At 40.3% G+C, this 24,020-nt stretch overlaps 1 protein-coding gene across 1 annotated transcript in view; it reads left to right on the top strand.

The window, feature by feature from the left end:
* LOC134349198 (teneurin-2-like) overlaps window positions 1–24,020 on the top strand; it is a 3,136,038-nt gene that overhangs the window by 24,031 nt on the left and 3,087,987 nt on the right. The window contains exon 2 of the mRNA XM_063053178.1: window positions 12,021–12,102. The gene's annotated coding sequence lies outside the window, so the exon portion shown is untranslated. The remainder of the gene's footprint in view (window positions 1–12,020; window positions 12,103–24,020) is intronic.

Raw genomic sequence — 24,020 nt, forward strand, 5'->3', positions numbered from 1 at the left:
GTGCTGACCTTATAACCTATTCTAAGACCAATCTAATCCTTCCCTCACAAAATACAGTGTTGGGAAATGTATGATAATGCATTTTGGTAAAAGGAACAATAGTGTAGACAACTGTATTATCGAAATGGGGAGAAAATTCAAACAAAGGGTGCAAAGGTGCAAGACTCCCAGAAGGTAATTTACAGGTTGAGTCTGTGATAAGAAGGCAAATGCAATGTTGGCATATATTTCAAGGGGAATAGAATATAAAAACAAGGAGATAATGCTGAAGGTGAAGAATGTACAAAGAGAGTGTAGGTCCTGCTGAAGGTACTAAAATGAAAACTGTACTCTTTTCCATAGATGCTGCCTGGCCTGCTGAGTTCCTTCAGCATTATGTTTGTGTACTGAGATAATGCAAAAGCTTTATAAGACACTAGTCAGGTTGCACTTGGAGTATCGTCAACAATTTGGGGCCTTTTATCTCAGAAAGGATGTATTGTCATTGGAGAGAGTCCAGAGGAGGTTCTCGAGGATGATTCCCGGAATGAAGGGGTTAACATATGAAGAGCACTTGGCAGCTTTGGGCCTCTACTCATTGGAACTTAGAAGAATTAAATGCGTGGGGATCTCACTGAAACCTGCTGAATGTTGAAAGTACCAGATAAGGTGGGTGTGGAGAGGATAGAAACATAGAAACATAGAAAATAGGTGCAGGAGTAGGCCATTCGGCCCTTCGAGACTGCACCGCCATTTATTATAATCATGGCTGATCATCCAACTCAGAACCCCGCCCCAGCCTTACCCCCATACCCCCTGACCCCTGTAGCCACAAGGGCCATATCTAACTCCCTCTTAAACATAGCCAATGAACTGGCCTCAACAGTTTCCTGTGGCAGAGAATTCCACAGATTCACCACTCTGTGTGAAGAAGTTTTTCCTAATCTCGGTCCTAAAAGGCTTCCCCTCTATCCTCAAACTGTGACCCCTCGTTCTAGACTTCCCCAACATCGGGAACAATCTTCCTGCATCCAGCCTGTCCAATCCCTTTAGGATCTTATACGTTTCAATCAGATTCCCCCTCAATCTTCTAAATTCCAACGAGTACAAGCCCAGTTCATCCAGTCTTTCTTCATATGAAAGTCCTGCCATCCCAGGAATCAATCTGGTGAACCTTCTTTGTACTCCCTCTATGGCAAAGATGTCTTTCCTCAGATTAGGGGACCAAAACTGCACACAATACTCCAGGTGTGGTCTCACCAAGGCCTTGTACAACTGCAGTAGTACCTCCCTGCTCCTGTACTCGAATCCTCTCGCTATAAATGCCAGCATACCATTCGCCTTTTTCACCGCCTGCTGTACCTGCATGCCCACTTTCAATGACTGGTGTATAATGACACCCAGGTCTCGTTGCACCTCCCCTTTTCCGAATCGGCCACCATTCAGATAATAATCTGTTTTCCTATTTTTGCCACCAAAGTGGATAACTTCACATTTATCCACATTAAATTGCATCTGCCATGAGTTTGCCCACTCACCCAACCTATCCAAGTCACCCTGCATCCTCTTAGCATCCTCCTCACTGCTAACACTGCCACCCAGCTTCGTGTCATCCGCAAACTTGGAGATGCTGCATTTAATTCCCTCATCCAAGTCATTAATATATATTGTAAACAACTGGGGTCCCAGCACTGAGCCTTGCGGTACCCCACTAGTCACCGCCTGCCATTCTGAAAAGGTCCCGTTTATTCCCACTCTTTGCTTCCTGTCTGCTAACCAATTCTCCACCCACATCAATACCTTACCCCCAATACCGTGTGCTTTAAGTTTGCACAGTAATCTCCTGTGTGGGACCTTGTCAAAAGCCTTTTGAAAATCCAAATATACCACATCCACTGGTTCTCCCCTATCCACTCTACTAGTTACATCCTCAAAAAATTCTATGAGATTCGTCAGACATGATTTTCCTTTCACAAATCCATGCTGAATTTGTCCGATCATTTCACCGCTTTCCAAATGTGCTGTTATCACATCCTTGATAACTGACTCCAGCAGTTTCCCCACCACCGACGTTAGGCTAACCGGTCTATAATTCCCCGGTTTCTCTCTCCCTCCTTTTTTAAAAAGTGGGGTTACATTAGCCACCCTCCAATCCTCAGGAACTAGTCCAGAATCTAACGAGTTTTGAAAAATTATCACTAATGCATCCACTATTTCTTGGGCTACTTCCTTAAGCTCTCTAGGATGCAGACCATCTGGCTCTGGGGATTTATCTGCCTTCAATCCCTTCAATTTACCTAACACCACTTCCCTACTAACATGTATTTCACTCAGTTCCTCCATCTCACTGGACCCTCTGTCCCTTACTATTTCTGGAAGATTATTTATGTCCTCCTTAGTGAAGACAGAACCAAAGTAATTATTCAATTGGTCTGCCATGTCCTTGCTCCCCATAATCAATTCACCTGTTTCTGTCTGCAGGGGACCTACATTTGTCTTTACCAGTCTTTTCCTTTTTATATATCTATAAAAGCTTTTACAGTCCGTTTTTATGTTCCCCGCCAGTTTTCTCTCATAATCTTTTTTCCCCTTCCTAATTAAGCCCTTTGTCCTCCTCTGCTGAACTCTGAATTTCTCCCAGTCCTCAGGTGAGCCACTTTCTCTGGTTAATTTGTATGCTACTTCTTTGGAATTGATACTATCCCTAATTTCTCTTGTCAGCCACGGGTGCACTACCTTCCTTGATTTATTCTTTTACCAAACTGGGATGAACAATTGTTGTAGTTCATCCATGCAACCTTTAAATGCTTGCCATTGCATATCCACCATCAATCCTTTAAGTGTCATTTGCCAGTCTATCTTAGCTAATTCACGTCTCATACCTTCAAAGTTACCCCTCTTTAAGTTCAGAACCTTTGTTTCTGAATTAACTATCTCACTCTCCATCTTAATGAAGAATTCCACTATATTATGGTCACTCTTACCCAAGGGGCCTCTCACGACAAGATCGCTAATTAACCCTTCCTCATTGCTCAAAACCCAGTCCAGAATAGCCTGCTCTCTAGTCGGGGTATCCAATACTAGAGAGCCTTGCCTCAAAATTGAGGGGCAACCCTTTACAACCGAGGTAAGGAGGATTTTTTTGAGCCAGAGAGCAATGAATCTGTGGAATGCTCTGCCATAGACTGCAGTGGAGGCCAAGTCTGTGGGTATATTTAAAGCAGAAGTTGAGAGATTCCTGACTGGTTGGGGCATCAAGGGACATAGTGAGAGGGCAGGTGTATGGGGTTGAATGGGATCCGAGATCAGACATGATTGAAATGGCCGAGTGGACCCGATGGGCGGAATGGCCAAATTCTGCTCCTATGTCTTATGGTCTTCTGGTCTAAAATTATGTCCCCTTGTATTAGCGATTTCTGCCCTAGGAAATGTCTCTGCCTATCTATTCTATCTATACCTCTTATCACCTTAAACTCTTCTATCAAGTCACCTCTCATCCTCCTTTTTTCCAAAGAGAAAAACATTTACCCTGCTCAACCTATCTTCATAAGGCATGCCCTGTAGTCCAGGCAGCATCCTGCTAAGTCTCCTCTGCACCCTTTCTCTAAAGCTTCAGCATTCTTCCTATAATAAGATAAGGCAACTAGAACTGAACACAAAATTCCAAGGGTGTTCTAACCTGGGTTTTATAGCGCTGTAAAATTACTGTGCAGCCTTTTGATTTCAATCCTCTGAAGAATAGTAAGTTGGCTTCCAATACCAAAGATTTTCTTCAGAAGGCAACTTACTCATTGAGAGTCAAAAATTCAGGAGAGATAAATGAATGTGCAGGGTCTGTTGGAGCCCCATAACAAGAGGAAGATTAAAAGTATTGGGAGTGAAAAGAAGTACCAGTTTAGATCAGCAATAAAATTGCAATCAAGCTTTCCACGTAAGATTTTTTAAAATTTAGAGATACATTGCAGAATTGGCCCTTCTGGCCCCTTGACTACCATGCAACTCAAAACTTAATCCTAGCCTATTCTCAGGGCAATTTACACTGACCAATTAACCTACTAACCGGTATGTCTTTGGACTGTGGTAGGAGACCCACTCATTTCACTGACGTCAGAATTGAACTCCAAACCTGGACGTGCTTCATGCCCAAAGGCCTCCAGTGACTGCAAAGAAGTGTAAGAGTGTGCCAATCCTGTAGATAACTTTGAAGGGTGACCTCAAAGAAGAGTATAAAATCATGAGGGACATAGATAAGGTGAAAGCACATCGTTTTTTTTTCCCCATTGAAGGAGAACTAAAGACTAGACGGCATCTGTTAAGATGAGAGGTGAAAGCATTCAAAGGGACATGAGGGGAACTTCATGAAGCGAGTGGAACGAGCTGCTAGAGAAAGTGATTGAGGCAAGTACAAAACAACATTGGAAAGGCATTTTGATAAATACATGAATTGAAGTGGTGTAGAGGGATATAGGCTAAATGCAGGCAAGTAGCATTTTGGGCTCTATAGTTGGCATAGATGATTTGGGCCAAGGGTCTACTTCCATGCTGTGTCATTGCATGACTCTTACCACTTTAGTGCAGGTTTGCAAAGGGGCCTTCTCTTTGCTACCCCGTTCACTAAATGAAAAGATGTTTATAGGATTAAGGGACCTTCTCCCTCCATGACCCTGGGGGTGATTTGGCCTCTTTTGCTGTGACTAAAGTCAAAAATCTGCATAGCTAAAAACTTGGATGAAGGGACAATTCTCATTACTGTGAGTGGGACAGCACAATTGGCTAATGAAGCTGCCATGGCAGAGTAATGCATCTTCTGGAAAACATGGAAATCAGCAATTTCCACATTCTGCTTGATGGCACCATTTCGATATCTCTTGGACACAGCTGGATATCACAAACCAAGTCAGGAGAAACAGTGTGTAAATATTGTAGAATAAATTACAAAGTGAGGGCTATATTGACAACCACAGTTTTTTTGATGAGAAGAAAGAGTAAGTTGAAGTCCATTGTCAATTAGAAATACATTTCACAAAAAACATTTTTCTTATCTATTAAGATCATGCAATTAAGTTCCTTTCTGTAATAATGGGACATCCCTTTTAAAATCCTCTCCTTTTCTCTACTTTTCATGTAACAGTGCGTTGCCATCTAACATTTGTTTTCCATACTTAAACAAGGTAAGATACTGAGTGCCTGGCAGTGGTGTTACAGTGTACTTCGTTTGTGATTGTGATGCAATTGACGTCCCGTGTTTATATCCGTATGGTTACTTTAGGCAGCTAATAATTGGCTTAATTGATGTTTTAGTAATTACATGCTAATTTGCCAGTGTAGAGTTGAACTGCATGTAGAAAATACAGGTTTGCATTAATTAGAGTAAGTATTGCATTAGTATCAGTGAAAACACAGCATTATGTGCGGTTACACAAGCAAGCATGCAATTTCATCATGATTTTCCACGATGCAAACTCAGCTTCAGTATAGTTAGGAACTCTGCCAGGTCTGAGCCTCACTAACTCCAAAAGTATTAAAAAAAAGAGATCGTTCATTGAATTCTTTGTAACAATTTCATTTCATTGGAAAGAAAACTTCTCGCTGTGTGGTTTATATTATTGATATGACACAATTAAGTAGTTTTATACTAAAGTGCTTTGTTGCAAGGTGATATTCAACCGTCATCTTGTAATCGTGTCAAGATCTGCAGGCTTAGGATCGGAGACATTTGTATTATCAAATGTGAACTTGACTTTGTGCGGCACATTTTCATTGATTAGAAAATGAATTGTTTTTCCCTTCCTGCCCGAAAATATGCATGCTCGGTGCATAAATTTTCCATACTGATTTGGGCACAAGGGATCTCCAAATAACAGGGCAAGTACTGAAATGATGATTTATTTAATATAGACCATAGGTTTATGATATCTAATCTATGGGAGGAAAGAAAAACCATTGTATATTTCTTTTATCTTAGTTTTGTATTTTAGCTCATGTCATATTTATTTCTATTTTCTGTCCCTTTTTAAATTGTCAAAATACATTGCAGGTGGCTCAGGGGTCCTAAGAGATCTTCATACAGTTTCTGCTTAATCAGAATATGTTTAAAATTTTTCTTTTTACATTTTACTGCTATAAACTTTCACTTTCTCTCTAAATGTTGGCTATTCGCACAGGGTTTCAACCGACTCTGAATTTCCTGTTGGCTTACTTGCAGAATATTACAATTAGTTGTCCATCTCTTTTCTTACAAGTAATACAAATTGTCCATTTCTTTTCTTACAAAGAATACATCCAGGGAGTGAGTCTTGGGTTGTACATTATATTGAATAAGTTCAGCAAACAATGAAAATCTTTATTTATTTTGAGATGCAACACTGTACCTTCCAGCCCAACGCTCCTACACCACCCAGTTACACCCAGATGTCCAGTTAATGGATACGTCTTTGGAAAGTGGGAGGAAGCTAGGAGCACATGGAGGAAACCCATGTGGTCACAGGGAGAACATAGAAATTCCTTACAGAGATCAATGGAATTGAACCTGGGTCACTGGCTCTGTACAGGCTGTAATTCTCTCCTCTACGCAACAATGCCATCTAGATGTCTTCTCATGGTCTCTTAGACAAGGGGTTTTGCTTGACTGAGCAAATGTAGAACATTGAATAATACAGCACAGTATGGGTCCTTCAGCCCAAGATGCTGTGGGGACCTATATAAACCTAACCTAACCCTTTCCTTCCACATAGCATATAACCCACCTTTTTTCTTACAATGATGTGCCTATCTAAGAATCTGTTAACTTTCCCATCATATTAGCCTCTACCACCGTCCCTGGCCGTGCATTCTAGCCATCCACTGTTCTCTGTGTAAAGAAACCTACATGTATCGCCAGTTTCTATTTCATGCTGGGTTCTATGTATTTCATTCATGGCATATAGACATTGTTCATTATTTATTGCACTTGAGAGGAATAGTGTTAAATTGCCTCTTTAAACCAGTGTGCTCCATGTGGTGAAGTTGCTGCAAGCTGAAACTCTTCCCTTACACAAGAGTTTCTGCAGATGCTGGAAATCCAGAGGAACACACACAAAATACTGAAGGAACTTAGCAGGTCAGGCAGCATCTATTCAAATGAATAAACTTTCAAAGTTTCAGGCTGAGACCCTTCATCAGTTCTTCAACACTTCCTTTATCAAGCTGACTCAGAATTTTCTGCCTGTGCATTTGACCTAGAAGGTGAGCATGAACTAACCCTTTCAAGATCTGCCAGTGGCCTTGTCCTAAATCATGAAACCCATTGTGGCAGTAAGATCTTGTGTGATATTATGTAAGCTTGAGGGTAGGCCAGAAAAGGCCACAGACCAAACCCACCCACAAAACAGACCTATAGACGCAACACAGACAAAATGCTGGAGTTGTCCTGATGAAGGGTCTCCCTAGACTGTGCCCATAAAGATCGAGAGGGGCACAAATTTGACTGGGCATCAGTGAAAGTCATGGCGTAAGCAAACACGCAGCCTACAAGAGAATTCCTAGCAGTGTGCTTTTCTGTGAACAATTCTATAAACAATGCGGAGTTTTATCCTATTTATGAGCCAATGTGGGCAAAATTCCAGACCACAGCACATGAAGTTGACCACACAGCCAATCGGCAACAAGATTTCCTCCCCACATCACAATCAAGTTTTGGAGATGATGTTCAATCAGCTGATTGAAAAGTATATGAAAGCCAAGCATTTGGATGACACATCACAATCAACAGCGCACTGATGATGTCTCCTCGCTTGGTGACGAAATGTTTGCAAGTAAATTGCCAAGATCAAAGAAAAACTCAACCCAACCAGCAACCACATCTTCCAAATTATTTCTATCGGGAAGAGGGAAATTATTCCCTATTTCTCATAATTCTTTATTAAACAATGTCATCGCCAGAAACACACACAAAATGCCAGAGGAACTCAACATGTCAGGCAGATCTGTGGAGGGAAATAGGGCTGAGGTCCTTCATCGGCCCAAAATGTCTCTATTGATGCTGTCTGACCTGCTGAGTTCCTCCTTGCATTTTGTGTGTGTTGCCCTGGAATTCCAGCATTGGCAGAATCTCTTGCGTTAAAGATGCAAGTCCACCATCTTAGGCATTCAGAAACATTCAAGAGCAAAATCATTTCATCCATTTTACAAGTAATTTGTCACAATTAAAAAAAGTTAAACATTTCAAAAACATGTTAATAAACTTAGTCAGCTAAAGTTTACTGAAATGCATTTTTCCCCCAGAGTCATTCTTCTCCATTCTAGTGAGGAACCTTATTTACCTTCAGCTGACAGAGTCCCCGTGGAAACCACAGGAACATTCCAGCAAGTATTACTCCATCAATGTAGAGTTACAAAAGTAGAGTGCCAAGTGGCCTATTTGCTGGAATGCCATTTGTGATTATATGGATATCTACACTGGACTCACTTTGGAAATCTGTCAATCCCAAATCTTCTTGAAGCAGACAGAAACTAAATTTATCAGTAAAGAAGCTATAATATATCCCAGTTTTTAAAACTCGAGGCAGCAGATGTCATCCAACTCTGGGCCTATATGAGTACAGGAGAGTACCAGCCTCCAGTTGTACTTGTTTCCTGAGATTCTGTTCCACTGGATTTCAGTGAGTACAGGTGAGTGTAACATGTCCACTAAGCTCACACATGTATAGTGCTGGTGATTACAGAACACACTTTCCCACTTACTGTTTCATTTCTTCTTCATCTCAGCACAGTTTGATTCACTTTTCAGATCATGCCCAATCCCAAGTTTTTATTTTAAGAGTTTGTACTAATTCTATTTTAATCCATGCTGGTTTTCGATCATCGAAAAAAGACGTGATAAATCTAAGTTGATTTGCTTTATAATAATTCTTAAAGTTTGGAAGTTGTAACCCTCCTAACTCAAATTTACATGTCAATTTTTCCAATGATATTCTTGACATTTTACCTTTCCAAAGAAATTTTCTCACACATTTATTTAACTCTTGAAAAAATTTCTGTGGCAATTGTATTGGTAATGTTTGAAACAAATACTGTAATCTAGGAAATATGTTCATTTTTACAACATTGACTCTACCTACTAATGTTATTGGTAGTATCATCCATTTGTCAAGATCTTCTTGAATTTGTTTCAATAGTGGTAAATAATTAAATTTATATAAATTCTTTACATCATTATCAAGTCTTATACCTAAATACTTTATACCATTTACCGGCCATCTAAATTGGGTTGCTAACCGACATTGGCTATAGTCTCCTTTAGTAAGAGGTAAAATTTCACTTTTATCCCAATTTATTTTATAACCTGATACCTTCCCATATTCATCCAATCTAGAAGATAATTTATACTTCTGGAAATATAAATTCTATTTATATTTCTATCCTATTTATTTAGTATAGAATTTATACTTCAAGAAATTGGTACTTTTTTACATTCTACTTGGTCTTGTTTTAAAATTCAACCCTTTTGGATAAATTTAAGAGTCTTATTGGAACAAATTACTGGAACTCAACTTCCACATATAACCCTGTATTATTTCTATTAGGTGATATTGAAGGGATAAAGCCGAAACTTAAATTGAATAAATATCAGAAAGAATTTATAAAAATTGCATTGGCAGTAGCTAAGAAGACTATAGCAGTTACTTGGAAATCTGATTCGTGTTTAAGTATGAATCGTTGGAATAATGAAATGGCTAGTTCTGTTCCACTCGAAAAAATTACTTATAATTTAAGAGATAAATATGTAACATTTCTGAATATTTGGCGCCCTTATTTACAAAAGATAGGATGGCATATTTAAGTGCTCCGATAAAGATCTTGGTCCCTTGGGGAAAGTAACGAATAAGTATACCAAATTTATTTTGAACTCCATGGAGCATGTGGAAACCTTCCAACACGCAGGCGGTTCCTCTTCTTTTTTTTTCTTCTTCTTTTTTAGGTAGGACTACATATGGGGGGGGAGGGTTAAGGAGAGGGGGGAGGGTAGACACTATCTTTTCATGTATTCATTTTGAAAATTCAATAAAAATTATATTTAAAAAAAGAGTTTGTACTGAGATTCAGACATGTTCCAAATCACATTTGAAATTGGTAAAGATAATTTTAAGTTAAATCCAGTGGAGTGCATTGTTGTGCATTTAGCTGTGTTACTCTGAAGAGATGCAGAACATGACACTGCATTGTATCTATAACAAAACTGTATCTCACTGCTGGATTAACTTTTTATCCTGATGTTGTGTGAATTGGTGCTTATATGGAACTTAGAACATAGATTAATAGAGCACCACAGGGAACAAGCCCTTTAGGCCATGATATTAAAACAAACTAATTAACTTAGTTTTTAAAAACCTAAATTAATCCCTTCTGCCTACACAATGTCCATAACCTTCCACTTACTACACATTCATGTGCTTATCAAAGACCCTTTCAAAGTCTCTGTCATACTTCCCTACACTACCACTCCTGGCAATACACACACTACTCTCTGAGTTAAAAAAAAATTATCCCACACATCTCCTTTGAACTTACCCCTATTCACTTTAAGTGCTTACCTCAAGTATTAGACATTTCAACCCTGTGAGAAAAGTACCAGCTGTGTACTATGCCCCTCTGATAACCTTATAAATTTCTATCCGGTTTCCCATCAGTCTCTGCCACTCCAGAGAAATCAAGAACAAACCCAGGTTTGTCCAATCTTTCCATGTAGCACATGCCCCCTAATTCAGCCAGCATCCTGGTAAACCTTATTTGCGTCCTCTTTAAACCTCCACATCCTTCCTATAATAGGGAGAATTAAATGCAATATCCTATATGTGGCCTAACCAGAGTTTTATAAAGCTGAAACGTAACTTCCTGACTCTTGAACTCAGCAACTCAACTAATAAATGCAAGTATGCCAGCGACCTTCCTTACCACGGTATGAACCTGTGCAACCACTTTCAGGGAGCTATGGTCTTGAATCACAAGATTCCTCTGTACATCAACACTGTTAAGGGTCTTGCCATTAACCGTGTATTATGCCTTTATATTTGATCTCCCAAAGTACAACATCTCACACTTGACCTGACGAAGCTCTATCTGAATTTCTTTGCTCATCTGCGCCTGATTTGTATCCTGTTGTATCCTTTACCAATCTTCCACGCCATCCACATTGCCAACAATTTCTGTCAACCACCATTTGTGTTTTCATCCAAGTCATTTACATATATCTCACATGCTACTCTTAAGTAGAAAGTAATTCTATTTTCATTATTTGTGAAGTAGTACAGTAGAATACACTTTCCAAAATGGAGGCTGTTAAAGAAAAATAATGAAGGAAGGTAATAAAAGAAAATGGGACATGTAACTTCTTTAATACCTTTCACATTTTTAGGATATCCCTGTGCATTACATCCTTTGACAGCAACGTCCTAGAAATACAAACTAATAACCAAAATATCTGCATAAGAGATTATGTAAATGCTGGAAATCCAGAATAACACACACAAAATAATGGATGAACTCAGCAGGTCAGGTAGCATCTATATAGATCAGGGGTTCCCATTCTTTTCTATGTCATGGAACAATACCATTAAGCAAGGGGTTCATGCACCCCAGGTTGGGAGCCCCTGAGATAGAGGAATACACAGTTGACATTTCAGGCCAAGACCCTTCTTCAAGACTGGGGCTTAATATCTGCATTTTGCTTGGGCCACCATTTGCTGATTTGAATGTGAGCTTAAACAGGGGACATTTTGTTCACAAAGTTTTGCTCCAGGTTGCATTGCTTCCTTTTCAACTGACATTGCAACTATAAGTATGGTTGACTATTTGTTGCTGTTCCATATCAAGCTTATCCTTAACCTTAAATGTTGTCTCCTGCTTTTATTCTAGTTCACCACAAGTATTATTGCAATTAAAGTGCAATCTCTTGCATTCTACTAACGCCTGTGAACATTGCCAGTGAGGAGAGCAAGGGCAGGAAGTGTGGATGAATGGTCCAATAACTCTGTATTCATCAAAGTTTGCCTTTTATTTTATAGGGGGAGTTCCAAGGCAGAGGAAGTGCTTCCTGCCTGGTTAAGGAGGAGGACTTCTTAACTGGGGCTGCTAGCTCAGAAAGTGGTGAGTTTCTTGATTCTATGAGGTTAATAAAAACTTACCATGACTGTGTGCGAAGACACTTTCTTCATTATGGATATTTTCAAGGACTCCACAACTCATGTTCCCAGTATTATTTGCTTATTACTTATTCTTTTTGTAATTGCACAGATTGTCTTCTTTTGCACATTGGTTGTTCGTCAAGCTTTGTTTCTGTGTATTTTTTCATTGATTCTATTGTATCTCTGTGTGCTACTGTGAATACATGCAAGAAAATGAATCTTAAGGTGGTATATGGTGACATCAATGTACTTTGAACTTTCCGGCAACCTAACCACACTTTGGAAATGAAAGGGTATTTGTCAGGGACTTCTCAGATAGTGATGCAACTGACATCAAACTCTGATACATAGAGCAGGAGAGAAAAAAATGTACATTAAGTGCCTGTTAATCAAGCCTCCATCAGCTGGAAGACATGCAGGCAATTTCTCATTTGTCTCTTTCTCTGCTGTAATATTACCAGCTTTTCTCTCATTATAGTCTAAGTTGTAGCCTTGAAATCATTGTCACTTCTGAAAGATGGCTCTTCATGGAGTATTAATTGATCATTCAGATTTTTCTTCTATAAACAGTAATGCCACTCCTGTTCTCCAATTGGTCATCACCAGTACAGGAGTAAACAACTTGTTTTTCTGACCTGACACAGAAGAAGAGTGAGAAACTGTTCACGAACTGACCACAGAATGCAGGCAAGTCAGCATTTATATGTTCTATTGTTGCTATTGGCTGTCATTCAAATACTTAGCCAAAATGCACACCCCTTCCAAAGACACTAAGGCCACGTCTCAGAGGACCTTTGGACAATTGGCTTCAAGCTTAGTATTGACTGGAAGATGATTTGATTAATCATGGATAAACTCGGGAACTGATGGAAACAGTAAGCTACTCTTACTGCATCTATAGAATGAGAATTTTAGGGGTAAATATATCAGGTCAGATGAACTGAAGACAGTGTTCAAAATAAGATCTGCAGTGCGCTAGAAATGTTATTGACTTGGAAAAAACTCCTATGACTTCAAAGTTTTCCAGTCACAGTGAAGGCACACAACACAGGACCAGCTCAGGTGACCCATATTGTGCAAGGCTCATAAGGTCCAAGGAAATATATGTGACAGAATAGGCTGTGCATTCACAAGATCTCAGAAGACCTCTCTTCTGCTACCTTTCTGCAATTGCAGACTTAGTGGACAATGTTTAGGAGGTCATGGATCATGAGGTAAAGTGTATTGATAGAGCATGGAAATCAGGCTGCTAGAAGAGAAGACTGAGATTGTGGTTGCCTGTTGGAGCAGCATATCATGCCCTGAGGGATGGGTTGAATGAGGGATGAAGGACAAATGATGCATAAAGAGGGAATGAGAGAAAGAGGACAAATGATGCAAGGGCGATGCTGATACTTGGACAGTGAAAAGAGGGGTGGTGATGGTTAAAGTGTTTTGGTGTGAATGGCCTGTGCTCTGAACTCTTTGTAGGCTTTGTTTGTACAAAATAATTTTGTGTCAGTTTTATGCCACTGCAAATGCCTGGTGGTCTCCATGTTCACATTTCTTATTTGCACAGATGAACAAAATAAAATATTGAAAGTGTACCGTGCTAGATGCACAATTATTGCATAATAACTTCAAGCCCACCATGCGTCTATCCACAGATGCTGCTGTGTATATACAGCAGGTTCTGTTTAAATCTGAGGATTTCAGTGTTTGCTTTTGTATTAAGCAATTGGCACTGTCCTTTGGAAATATTTCTTTATTATAGACCTTATGGTACTAACATATTCACTCAACCTCAAATTGTGTTGGCCAAAAGAATGTGTTGTATTCTTTTCTTTTGCATGTATTGGAGAGAAGATCTGAATTTAATAATGTATGGAATAGTTCATTTTAAATAGTCTCTTCTTCAATATCCCACTCTAGTCACTCTCATACCTCTTCTCTTCTCCTCACCTGCCTATCACCTCTCCATGGTGCCCCTCCTCCTTACCTTTTCTCCCATAGTCAACTCTCCTCTCCTATCAGATTCCTTCTTCTCCTGCCCTTTACCTTTTCCAATTATCACCTTTCAGTCTCTTTCTTCTTTCCCCTTCCCATTCACCAGGTTTCACCTGTCCCCTTCTAGCTTATACTCCTTCCCCTCCTCCCAGCTTCTTATTCTGGCTTCTTCCGCCTTCCGTTCCAGTCCTGGTGAAAGCTGCCAGCCAGAATCATCGAGTGTTTATTCATTTTCATGGATGCTGCCTGACCTACTGCAATCCTCCTGCATTTTGCGCGTATTACTCTGGGTTTTCAACATCTGTATAGTCTCTTGTGTTTATTATTTTTAACTTACTGTTTTTACATTTCTGGTTTGTGCACAGTTACAAAGTTGATTAAGATTTTTACAACATTGAAATAAAATTGGGTGATTTGCAAGTTTCTGTACCTGTGCCCTTTTAATCATTCATTAGCTCACAATGATATCAATAGCCATGCTGTAATGGCTTTTTAGGTTACTAGTAAATCTCTGCACTATCACGGAGATTCTTAATTTAAGAATTCTTTGCATTTGTCCCTTGGCAACAAATCTTAATATAGTGACGTCAGCCGTTATTGCACGTTGCACCTCCTTCTGGGAGCTGTTCTCTTTCATTTTATTTTGGGTTTGGGGGTGAATGTAAAACTTACCAGTGGGTATAAATGAGGGCATCGACCTTGGGGACTTCAGCCATGCCAGTAGTGACTGGATTTGTTGCTCCTGGTAAATTAGTGGTTTGCATCGACACTCCATCTTTGATTAGGAGGAGTTTTATGAGGAGTCTTGTTTTCTACGTTAGTTGAAGCTAAACTAATTATGAAATGACAGTTTAGAGGGTAAAAAACTGATTAGAATTCTTCAATATGTTGTTTCCAGATGTTATTTAGCCACAGGTGTGATATTATTATGCCACACAGCAAGGGATGAAAGCTATGGACAACAAGGGAACACTTTTTATTAGGCTCTTTATTTATATAAATGAGATGCTCGACATTAATAAGGTTCTCAGAGATAGAAATTGGTTCTTAATGCTTTATAAACCAGAGGTATTTGAGGTGTATTGAGACTCTGGGAGTTCATGGAAGGAGATTAAATGAAAGATGAGGGTGCCAAATATTATATGGTTATATAGCAAAGAGGCAGCCCAAATGCTACATGTTGGTGATTATGCTTCATACTTGGACCGCCCACAAATATTTATCTCAGCAAATCAGCAGAGCATAGTGTTTTTTTTTCTCCCTGATATAGTTATCCAATTTCCTCTGGAAGGTACCAGAACTATTGGATATGTTACCCTCTGTCCTATCCATTGACGTATGTTGGTGAGGACTGAAGGGAAGATTTAGTATGATTTTCCGAAGGTGAAGATGATTTTGAAAATTAAAATAGAAAAATAAAATTAGCTCTATTTGTGAAGGGTCCTATATTCTTGCCCCTTTCAGTTCACTTTCGCATCCATATAGTTCCCTTCTTACCTATGAAACAATTCTTTCTCAAGAACAAAAAGTTGAAAAATAGAACCAACTTGGAAAAGATTAATAAGCCTATTCTTCTGTTGGTGGGCGAGCCTTTTTCCCCTGACATGTTTCTTTATTCTTGCCCTCACAGCTAAAGCTAAAGCAGAAACTCTGCGCCATTTTCTGTGAGTGAGAACTTTGAGAGATTTGTAGTTACACTAGAGAATTGTGCTGATAAAAATGAGATACATAATAAGGATCTGGGAACAAAGAAAGTTGCCGGTTTTGTTAAGGAACTTTGTGTGGAAATAATAAAAAATACAGTGGAAGATCTACAGTCCAAGTTCCTTGGGACTGAGCAGTATTAGAATTATGGAAATAGTTGAATAATTGACTCTCTGTCCGTCTTTGGACAATGTTGTATACCGGGTAAGTTAAAAACTATTTTCCGTTGGTTCATACAACTTAATTTCTATTTGAATAGTTCATTTGCAAAATCGTAATCACCTTACCTTTTATGCGTGTGTTACAATACGTAGGTTTTGACTAAAGAAAAAGATGGCTGGAATTGCTTAGCACTTTCATGCAAGAGTATTTATTAGGTGTGTCAAAAAACAAACTTACAAAAATTAGCAAAAATAGAGAAAAGAATACTGCCAATATTTACAAAAAGATATATACCAGAAAACACAATAAATAGCTCCCGAGTATTTTTGACTAGTGTGAACTCGTGGTAGTTTGATCTCTGTCACCCTGTTACTGAGAGTGGTCTGTCCTGTGTTTTTAGGCACTGGGACATGCCATCTTTAATCACTCACAAAGTTAATTTAAGTCTGCACATGAATTAGAATATGATGCACCCCGCAATGTAGTTACAATCATATCACAAAATAAACAAAATAAATAAACAATAAATACAGTATACAAACTATTTATACACACACACAGTCACACACACACATCCCCATTATTAAAGGAGTGAAATATTCCACCATGTATGGTGGGAAAGGCACCATAAAGCCAAACCTTTTAAGACCCATGATGAAAATATACCAGGGGAAGTCAACGAAGTGCGCACATTCAGTCCAATGACAGCAAAATGAAAGGTTGTGCGTTTGTGTGTGTGTAAATGCATGTGCGTATGGATTGCGTTCACTGAGCGATAAGGTGCTAAGCTGTTATTAAATGCAGAACTAACACAAAATTGAAAATCATCAACAAATTGCCAAAATTGGGATGTTCTTGCTTGTAAAGAATTTTATTGTGGTTTGGGGAGGGGAGGGGGGACATTGACTCAGAATATGAGAGGCCTGCGTCGTGCATTTTCATGCCTTACAAGGCGCAGATTGGAAGTCTGTGTGGGGCGCCACTCCTCACACAGATTAGAACAATGTCTGATTAAGTGCCTTGCTCAAGGGCACAAACACGCTGCCACAGCTGATTGTGGTTTACTCCCCTTAAATTACAATGAGATCGGATACTTGATCTTTCAAAGCCATTGCCATTTATTAAAGAGACAGCACCAATCTATTTGATCTTGAACTGGCCAGAGGAAACTGCATTTCCTCAAAATCTGTTGGTAGAAGTGATCACTGCAGAGACTTTAGTGGGTTCAGAATTCTATTTTCACACTGAGCACATAAACACAATGCTGAATGTGATGGACTTAAAACAATCTGGCAGCTCTGTACTGGGCACCTATGAGTTGCTGTGGACTAATAAGTGCAAAGAGTAGCAGAATCATTCACAACTACAGTTGGTAACCATGTAAATTGACATATTGATCGATCGGCCATTGCGATCTTGCAAAGGGATCAATCCTGGTTCAATGACTAGTGCAGAAAGGCAATAATGGCCACGAAAACATTCATATCTAAAATTAATGAGGCGCCTGTCTAACGAAGCTGCAATCCAGGATTATCTGTTTAGTGAGTAGCAAAGGCAGCATATAGTATCATAGCTAAATGATTCCATCACCAAAAAAACAGATCAAAACTGAGCATGGAAGGCAGCCCCTCTTTGTGGACTCTGTCTATGCTGCTCGCTGCCTCAGTAAAGCAGCCAGAGAGACCGCATCCACCCTGAATATTCACACTCTTCCTTGTTTCAACAGGCAGAAGATACAAAATCCTGAAAGCATGTATCAACAGGATCAACAGGCACAAGGACATTTGTAATAGTTCTATAGTATGACAAGTTGGATTTCTGACCTCACAGTCTACTTGGTTATGATCTTACACTTTATTATTTGCTTACACTGCACTTTTCTCTGCAGCAGCATCTCCATTTCCTGTACATCTGCTTTTCCCATCTATCCACCACCTTAACCGGGATAGAGTTCCTCTTATCCACACCTATCGGCCCATGAGACTACCACCAAACAAATCTTTTCCTTGCCCCATTCTCTGCTTTCCACAGGGATTGCTCCCTCCCCGATTTCCTTGTTCATTCTTCCCTCCCTACTAATTTCCCTCCCGGCACTTATCCCTGCAAGTGAAAGAACTGCTAAACTTGCCAATTCACCTCCTCCCTCACCTCCATCCAGGACCTCAAACAGTCCTTCCAGGTGAGGCAACACTTCACCTGAGAGTCTTTTGGTGTCATCTACTACATCCTGTGTTCTGATGCAAGCTCCTTCACGTTGGTGAAATCCAGTGTAGATTTGCGACCACTCTATTGAGCACCTTCGCTCCATCTGCAAAAAGCAGGATTTCCCAGTGGACGACCATTTTAATCCCAATCTTAATTCCAATTCCGATATGTCAGTCCATAGTCTCCTCTACTGCCATGAAGAGGCCACTCTCAGGTTGGAGGAGCAACACCTCATATTGCGTAGCCTCCATTCTGATGGCATGAACATCGATTTCTTCAACTTCTAGTAATTTCCCCCTCCCCCTTCCCTACCCTTCAATTACCTACCCTGCATCCTCTCTTAATTTTTCTCCACATCATCAGCCTGTCAGCTTTCCATGGTGTCCCTCCTCCTTCCCTTTCTCTCATGGTCCACTATCCACTCTGATCAGATCCCTTCTTCTCCAGCCCTTTACCAACTACAACATACAAGCTTCTTGCTTCATCTCACACAACCACCACCTGTCACTGTCTATCGCTTTCCAGCTTGTGCTCCTTCCCTTTCCCCATCTTATTCTAGCTTCTTTCACCATCCTTTCAGGTCCTGATGTAGAGTCTCGCCCCAAATCGTTGACTGCTTATTCATTTCCATATATGCTGCCTGACCTGCTGAATTCCTCCAGCATTTTGTGTGTGTTTCTGTGCATTGTTACTGTTTTATCTTGTTGTGCCTCAATGCATCATGTACTGATCTGATCTGTATGAACAGTATACAAGTCAAGCTTTTCACTGCATCCTGGTACATGTGACAATAATAAACCATTTCCAATTCCGATTCTAGTCTTAAAACATCTGCAACCTCAATGACACGGAGGCAGAACAAATGACTGGTAAAGAAAAGGCTGAAACATTCACAGTCATGTTCCGCCCGATGTGCCAAACAGATGATCTTGGCTTCCTCTAAAATACCCATCCTTCCAGAAGCCAGCATGCAGCCAGTTGGATTCACTCCATATATCAGCAAAAGGCTAAGAATACCAGATACAGTGAAGGCTGTGAGACCATGTGCTCTAGAACTAGCTGAGCCTCTAGCCAATCCACTCGAGTGTCGTTATGATATTGGCGTATACCCAACAATATTAACAATTGCCCAGGTGCGCTCTCTTCATTAAAAAAAGACGAGTCTAATTATTGCCCAGTTGGCCTCCTCATATTCATCACCAAAATGATGGAAACTGTCATCTACAAGGAGTAGCTACTTCTGGTTTTCATTTTTACTCATTAACGTTAAGTTCCATCCCAGCCTTGATCAAAATGTGAACCAAAGGTTCCCAGCTATGAAGTAAAAGTGACTACTTTTGACAGTAAGACAGCAATTGACTGCAGCTGGCATCAAGGTGTCCTGGTCAAACTGAAGTTACTGGGCATCAAGCATCGTACCTTGCACAAAGGATGATAACATTTGTACTTGGAGTCAATTATCTTAGTTATCATTTGATGACAGAATCTGAGGTTGCTTCATCAATGATTTTTTTTCTTTATAGAGTTGTATTTTTTGATTACGAAATGTTCAATTACCTACTACTACCTTAACAGATCCTTAGCAAATGAAGCAGCTCACATCTAGGTTTTGATGTTTGCAGGCAAAATTCAGGTATTATATTTAAGTCGTGGAAGAGCCAGACGATGGCCAAATCCATTTAGCAAGTCAAACCACTTACTGTTCACATTCATTGGAATTATCTGCTGAGAGCCTCATCATCAACATTCTTGAAGGTCACTATTGGCGAGAAACTCAACAGAAATACTGTGACTGGAAGAGCAGGTGAGAGGATACATATTATGTGGTGAATGACTCTCTTCTGATATCAAGGCATTTCCACCATCTACAGCACGCAGGTTTAGAGGACACCATAAGACATAGCAGCAGAATTAGGCTATTCAGCCTATTGAGTCTGCTCCACGATTTAATCATGGCTGATTTATTTTCCCTCTCAAACCCATTTGCTTGTTTTCTCCCTGTACGCTTTGATACCCCTACTGATTAAGAATTTATTAACCTGTATATACCCAATGACCTAGCTGCCACAGCAGGCTGCAATGAATTCCACAGATTCACCATCCTCTGGCTAAAGAAATTCTCCCTCGTTTCTGTTCTAAAGGGACTTTCTCGTATTCTGTAGGCCTCTGGTCCTAGACTCTCCCACTACTGGAAACATCCTGCTCATGTCCATTATATCTTAGCTGTTAAAGTGATTGAATATTCTTTACTCACTTAGATGCTGGTAGCACCAACAGCTCTGAAGAAGCATGATGCCAAACCAAAGCAACCTCCTTGACTGGCACCCCATCAGAAACATCTGTCCCCCTCCCCCCCACCACTGGCACACTGCGGCTGCAATGTATACCATCTACAATGCATGCTGTAGCTTTTCACCCACAGTACCGTGACAGGAAACCCCAAGTCTATGACCTTATCTACGAAGAGAGGTAGCGAGTACATGGGAGAACCATCACCGGTAGATTCTCTTTGAAGTCACACCCAATCTTGATTTAGAAATATTTTCTGGTGCTTCCATGTAGACCCTGGGTGTAAATCCTGGAACCCCTTATCCAATTGCTCTAGAAGGATCTTGGCCAGAATATTTGCAGCAATACAAGAAGGCAGCTCACCATTTTCTCAAAGTGCAACCAGGGGTGGTCAATAAGTGTTGCTCCTTCATGCAATACTCATATACCAAAAAAACTTAGTTTATTAAATGTCATTGCACACTTACCCAAGGGAAATGGGTCATTCCTGTCAAATATATCTCTTCAAGGTAGCCTTTTGGAGCTGAGGTCGATTGAGATGAAGCGGTGGAGTAGCTGGGGGGTGGGGTTTGACATTGGGATAATGCAACAGTGATTTCCCAAGAGAGGGTCTACTACCCATCCTAAGCATGAAGCAGGCCAATGATGCCCTATGTCTCTAGGCCCTAAACCCTTTCAACATGCGGCAACCATTGAATCGCACATCATAAAATCTCTCCTCTGCCAATATCAGTTCACAGATGCCTTTGTCTATGTTGAACACTGTTGCCAACAGTTATTTATCTGAACAGAAATTATGCAAGATAATTTTCAACACACAAATTAAGTCCCTGGAGACTTCTTTAATTCATGCTGATTGTAACCCTTGTAAAATTGAGTTCATAATAAATGTCCTAAATTGGGACCTTTCTCTTGGTAAATAATTAATGGGTTGATGACTTCATCCTATTCCTTCAACACAGAAGAAAAATAACTCCTGCATTGCAGATCCTCCCAGGATTACAAAAGCCCAACATATAAACAACCCATACAATGAATGAGCATCTGGGAGACCAGCAAGATTGGTGGGGATGGTTGTTGCGAGGCTGCAGGTATCTTCTGTCAAATGGGCACTGGGAATTTCCACGTCTTCGCTCCCCATTCTTCCTTCCCCTACCCCGAACCTCCACCCTGACAACCACCACTGAACCAGGACAATCAGAGTGAGTGGAGTGGAGTAGAGCTGGGAGCACTGAACAGGTCGCTCGCTCAGTCGATGAGTCGTGAGGCCCCCTGGTGGCCACTCTTTTCGTTCCATCGCAGCTGCTTCTGTGATCCCATTCCACACACTGTTTTTGTTCATTTTTGACAAATGAGCAGATTGAATTATGATCACATTTGTGAGAATAGAACCCTTGCATAACATGAGGGGACTGCCTGTGGTGTGTATTGCAACAGGAAGTGCCAGGCCCAATTTCCTTATTGCCAAGATCATAACAGGAAATGAACACAAATCATACTTTGTGTTATTTATCTGAAAAAAATTGCTGCAAATACGCTTTCTTTAATCATGTCTTGGTTATAATTTCTGTGGGGTAGTTGGAGTACTGGTAGTTGATGTATTGATCAAGTGGTTATATTTCATTGATCTTCTATGGTTCCTCACCTTCACCACTACTAACATTATAGGTGTCTTTCGAGGAGCTCATAATCATTAGATAATATCTCTTCAACTGTCATTTATCCAGCCATCATTGCTTCCGCATAGCAGTGAATCAATCAACAATACCATCTGCAAGTGTGCTCTTGGTGAATTTATTGTTTATACCCTCCATCTTCCATGATGTGAAGGCTGCTAGCATCTTCTGATTGAAGGCACAAAATGTGTTGGCTATCAAGGGTCATTAAATACGGAAAGTGGCCAGGAATTTTTCATTGTTGCTCCAAATTATGGACCAACTCAACTTTTCCTTATCTCTACAGAAGTTCAGTCTTCTATATGATCAGGTATGAAATGCTTTCTCTTTAGGTTCAAGTGTATTCACCACCATTATTTGGTTGTTTCCTGGATTCAATGATGTTCAAGCAGAAATGCAGTGTGTCACTATTCTTGTTTAGAAATCTGAATATCTTCACATTTTGGACATAGTTTGAACTGAGCATGTTTAGAACAGTGACCTCCTATTGTAACATTTTCTTCTATGACCATGGACTGTATATTCTGACTTCATGAGACATTAGTTAAGAGTCAACATTTTTATGCATGTGGCGTTTGTTCATGTCAGTGCTTGGAGTAATAGAGTCATGGACCTATGGCACAGAAGACCATAAGGTTTAAAGACCACAAGACATAGGAGCAGAATTAGGCCATTTGGCAAATTGTGCCTGCTCTGCCATTAAATCATGGCTGATTCTCCACTGCCCCACTCCCCGGCCTTCTGCCCATAATATTTGCTGCTGCGGCCAATCAAGAATCTTTCAAATTCTGCCTTAAATACATCCAACGACCTGGCTCCACAGCTGTCTGTGGGAACAAATTCCACATATGCAGAACCCTCTGGCTAAAGAATTTACTCTCCATTTCTGTTTTAAATGGATGTCCCTCTATTCTGAAGAAGTGCCCTCTTGCCCTAGACTCCCCCACCATGGGTCCTGCCTAGGTCTTTCAACATTCAAAAGGTTTCAATGAGATCCCCCCTCATCCTTATAAATTCCAGTCTGTGCAAGCCCAGAGCCATCAAACGTTCCTCATATTATATCCCTTTAATTCCCCGAATCATCCTTGTGAACCTCCTCTGAACCCTCTCCAATGTCAACACATCTTTTTTTAGATAAGGAACCCAAACTGTTGACAATACTCAACATGAGGCATCACCAGTGCCTTCTAAAGTCTCAGCTTCACATTCCTGCTTCTATATTCTAGACCTCTTGAAATGAATACTAACATTGCATTTGCCTTCCTCACGACTGATTCAACTTGCAAGTTAACCTTCAAGGTGTACTGCACAAGGACTCCCAAGTCTCTTTGCATCTCAGATTCTTTAGATTTCCTCTCCATTTATTTCTTCTACCAAAATGCCTGAGCATGCATTTTCCAACATTGTATTTCTTTTGCCCCTTTCTTGCCCATTCTCCTAATCTAAATCCTTCTGCAGCCTTCCTGTTTCCTCAACACTACCTAGCCCTTCACCAATCTTTGTATCATCTGCAAACTTGGCAGCAAAGCCATCTATTCCATCATCTAAATCATTGACATACAGCATAAAAAGAAGCGGTTCCAACACCAGCCACCGTGGAACACCACTAGTCACAGGCAGCCAACCAGAAAAGGATCCTTTTACTCCCATCGCTGCCTCCTACCAATCATGCAATGCTCTAACCATGCCAATAACTTTCCTGTAATACCATGGGTCCTTAACTTAGTAAGCAGCTTCATGTGTGGCACCTTGACAGAGGCTGCCTGGAAGACTAAATATACAACATCCACGACATCTCCTTTATCTATCCTACATGTAATCTACTCAAGGAATTCCAACAGATACCTCAGGCAAGATT

Source organism: Mobula hypostoma, chromosome 7 (genome assembly GCF_963921235.1).
Source record: "Mobula hypostoma chromosome 7, sMobHyp1.1, whole genome shotgun sequence".
NCBI lineage: Eukaryota > Metazoa > Chordata > Chondrichthyes > Myliobatiformes > Myliobatidae > Mobula > Mobula hypostoma.